Source organism: Octodon degus, unplaced genomic scaffold (assembly GCF_000260255.1).
Source record: "Octodon degus isolate 3935 unplaced genomic scaffold, OctDeg1.0 scaffold00163, whole genome shotgun sequence".
Taxonomy (NCBI): domain Eukaryota; kingdom Metazoa; phylum Chordata; class Mammalia; order Rodentia; family Octodontidae; genus Octodon; species Octodon degus.
In genome coordinates, this window is record NW_004524739.1 from 2,222,309 (window position 1) to 2,226,826 (window position 4,518).

Here is a 4,518-nt window from a genome sequence, read left to right on the forward strand (position 1 = left end):
AGAGAGAGAGAGAGAGAGAGAGAGAATTTAGATTCTTGATAAAATCTTTGAGACACTGAAATGACCAATTCTAGGGCTTCTTGATGGCAGATATTTCTTAGGATTGAACCCAGGACCTCTGCACAGAACTATATCTTCAGCCCATTTTATTTTTTATTTTGAAACAGGTTCTCACTAAGTTACTAAGTGACCCAGGTTGGATTTAAACTAGTGCTTCTCTTCCCTCAGCCACCCAGAGTGCTGAGGATTACAGACATGTAATCAGAATTAATATGGTCAATAATACATTTTTCTTAAATAATTTTGAGATTTTTTTTGGTTTTAATAATTTATTGAAACCTGGGCATGGTGGTGCACCCCTGTACTCCCAGTACTCAGGAGGCTGAGGCAGGAGGATTGCCATGAATTCAACTCCAGCCTAAACTGCATAGAAAGATCCTATCTCCCCCCAAAAAAGCATTTAATAATTTATGGAAGTAAAATTTGCATAATATACAATTAACCATTTTATAGTTAAGTCCATTTTTAATGTACATTACCACCTCTATCTTCCAAAACATTTCTGTCACTCAACAGTAGCCCCTTCCTTACCCAGCCATTTCTTCACATGTGTTCCATCCCTTGACCACTGGGAACCAACAATTTGCCTTTTGTCTTTATGAATTTTTCTCTTCTGTTTCATATAAATAACATCATACAATAGTGATTTGTGTGTGTGTGGCCCCTTTCACCTTTTATAATTTTTTTTCTTTTGTATTTTGTGCAGGGTCTCACTGTGCAGCTTGAACTCGTAGTGATCCTCTTGTTTTCATCTTCTCCATGGCTGTGATTACAGGTGTGCGCCATCACACCTGGACTCATCACTTAGTATAATTTTGTTTTGTTTCATCTAGTGTAGATCAACTCTTCACTTCTTTTCGTCTTTTTTTTTTTTTTTTTTTTTCAGAACTAGGGATTGAACTCAGTCCCTTGCACTTACCAGGCAAGTGCTTATTCTACTGAGCCATCTCCCTGGCTCTCACTTCTTTTTATGACTGAGTAATATTCCACTTCATGTAGACACTGCAACACATTTATCTGGTCATCTTTTTATTTATTTTTTTTTTAATTTCTTTTTTTTATGTGTGTGTGTGTGTGTGTGTGTGTGTGTGTGGCCAGCTCAGCCCACCAGGGGGCGGGGCTGGCTGGCATGTGGTGCTGGGGGATTGAACCGCGGTCCCTGGCTAAGCTTGTTCTAAGTAGGTGCTTTAGACCACTGAGCCATCTCACCAGCCCCTGGTCATCTTTTTAAAAAAATCTTTTATTTATTTATTTGGTACAGGTCTCACTATGCAGCTTGGACTCATAGTGAACTCCCGTCTCAGCCTCCGTAGCACTAGGATTACAGTTGTGTGCCACCACACCTGGTTTCAGTAAGACTGGCTTAGCACTCGTCCAGCATGGCATGTGGTACTGGAGATCAAATCCAGGTCCTTAGGTTGCCAGGCAGGTGCTTAGACCACCAAGCTATCTCCCTGGCCCTGTCCTGTCATCCTTGATGGATATTTGGGTTCTTGTGAACTGTGTCACCACAGACTTGGAGTACAAATATTTGCTTGAGCTTATTTCAGTTATTTGCAATACATCCCTACGTGTGGAATTTCAGGGTTAAATGGCGATTCTCTGCTCAACCTTCTGTTTCCTGCAAAGAGGAAACCATTAGACATTCCACTGGCAAAGTAGGAAGGTTCCATTTTTCCACATCCTCACTTTCACTTATTTTCCTTTTTCAAAATTCATGAGTTCAATCCCCGGTACCAGAAAAAGAAAATTAACTTAAAGCTACCAGTTTTTTGTCCCTTCTATGGAAAGGGGGTAAAAGGATCCTGATTAAGAATACAGCCAGCTGCACGCCACTGTGGTAGGACAGGGACTTCCTGCGGACCACCGAGCCTGTTTGCTCTGACCTGGGCACCTAGGGGCCCTCGGAGATCGCGTACCAAAGAGAAGAGTGCACACCTTCAGCGCCTCCAAGGCCAGCACCTCTGAAAGAGACAGATTGCAATTTTAGTCTGTCCTTGCCAAAATTTCCATTGGCTTCCTCTGTGAGAAAAAATATCCTACCTTATACCATAAGACTCAAGCATCTGCGTACTCATTAAAGCCTTCTTGGTTATGGTAGGCATCTATGTGCATTTGAAGTAATACTACATCGTTGTTGTTTTGTTTATACTTGCATTTAAAATCATAGATAGTTAGAGACCTGTAGACCTTGTCCTAAACACATTTAAAAATAGCTCAGTAGGGGCCAGGGATAAGCGTTTCCCTGTCCGCACTTCTGCCAAAAACAAACAAACAAAAAACCAAATAGCTCAGCAGATTAAAGCACCTGCAAGCAGGGGCTGCGACGATCACCAGGACTCCCCTACGGCACACTGAGATGGCAATTGAGTTGGGGCATGGAGGTGCGCACCTGGTGGATCACTATATCCGATCTAGTAGTGAGACCCTGAACACCCTGTAGACCCCTCCCTAAAATAAAAAAAATCATAGCTACTGATCCAAATGTTAAAAGTGGTAGAAATAAGCCCCAGCCGGGCCCCAGCCTCTCTGAAAAATTCTTGCCTCTGTCTCCCAAATGCTGAGACTGTATGTGCCACCACATCTGGCATTTTCTTCATTTTATCCGTGTTTTCTAAGTTTTCTACAATCATATTTATTAAGTTCTTACAATTTATCAGGCACTGTAGTCAATGTCATATATAACTGGGAATTGAACTCACGACTTTGTGCTTACCTAGCAAGCACTATGCCACTGAGCTATATATGTGGCCTTATGGATGGTACTGTTAACTTCTCACAGCTAATCTATAAAACCAGTGAAAACTGAGGGACAGACAGGAAAACTTCAGAACCTAAAGCTAGTCAGTAGTGGAAGCATAGCTTGAACACAAGGTCCAGGGGTTTTTTTTAACTAATTTTTTTTTCTGAGGTAATTAGAGAGTCACACACAGTTATAAGCAATAATACAAAGAATAAATAAATAAATGAAACAATACGAAGAAATCCCGTGTATCTTTTAGCCAGTATCCTCTAATGGTAACACCTTGAAAAAAAATTTTTTTTTCTGGTATCAGGGATCGAATTCAGGACCTTTTGCTTGCCAAGCAGGCACTTACGCCTCTGAGCTATCTCCCTGGCCCTTCTACCTTGCAAAATTTATCATACCATATCACAAGCAAGACATTCATACTGATAGTCAAAATAATATTTCCGTCACCGCAGGGAGTCCTCATGTTTACCTTTCAGTAGCCTCCCTCCTGCCCATGCCTCCTCCTTAATTCCCAGCATTTAGTAATCTATTTTCCATTTCTATAATTTTGCTACTTCAAGAAAAAAAATTTTGAGACAGAATCTAGGTATGTAGCCCAGGCTAGCCTTCAACTCTTGGTGATCCTCCTGCCTCAGCCTCCCAAGTGCTGGGATTACAAATATGTGCCACCACACCTGCCATTTCAAGAACTTTACATACATGAATCATATAGTCTGCACTCTTGGGGGGGCCGGGGAGATGGCGCAGTAGAATAAGCACTTCCCTGGCAAGCACACGGGCCTGAGTTCAATCCTAGGTTCCACAAAAAAAAAAAAAAAAAAAAAAAAAAAAAATCTTTTGAGATTGGCTTTTCTTTCAGCCTGTATAAATTTGGGGACATTGATCCAGATTGTTGTGTTAATGTATCATTGTTTTTTTTTTGTTGTTTTTTTTTTATAGGGGGTGGAACCGGGGATTGAACTCAGGCCCTTGCACTTCCCAGGGAAGCACTTAATTCTACCGAGCCATCTCCCTGGTGCCTGTGTCATTGCTGAGTAGCGCTCCATGGTAAGTGCCATTCCCAAGACTTAGGATTGCTTATTTAACCCTTCAGCGGCTGAACGCTGGCTGTGCTCTGCCCAGGTCTCAGCTACCACGATGAACCTGCACCCAATATTCATGCACAGATTTGTATCTTCACATGCATCTTCATCTTTCTGAGACACACACTTGGGATTACAGCTGCTCGACTGCATGATAGCTGTCTATTGAGTTTTGTTTTAAAGAAACTAACAAGCTTTTCCAGAATGCAGGGCTCAGGATTGATTTGACTGTGGCTGTTTTGTTCTTTCTTCCTTTTTGTGTGTGTGTGTTGGGGGAGTAATGAATATCAAACTCAGGAGCTCATGCTTGCCAGGCCAACGCTAAGCCACTGAGCTAAATCCCAGGCCCGATTTTACTTATTTATTTTAAATTAATTTTATTTATTTTTGAGACAGGTTCTCACTATGTAGTTGGCCCTGACCTCACTTTGTAGCTCAGGCTGTCCTTTAGCTCCTGGTGATCCTCCTGCCTCAGCCTTCTGAGGTGTGCACCATTACGCCCGCTGGACTCAGAATCTTAATCACAATATTCTATTCCCAATAAGTGAACTTTAGTAACAGTATTTGTTTTAAAAATGCACACAATGGGCTGGTGAGAAGGCTCAGTGGTCTAAAGCACCTACT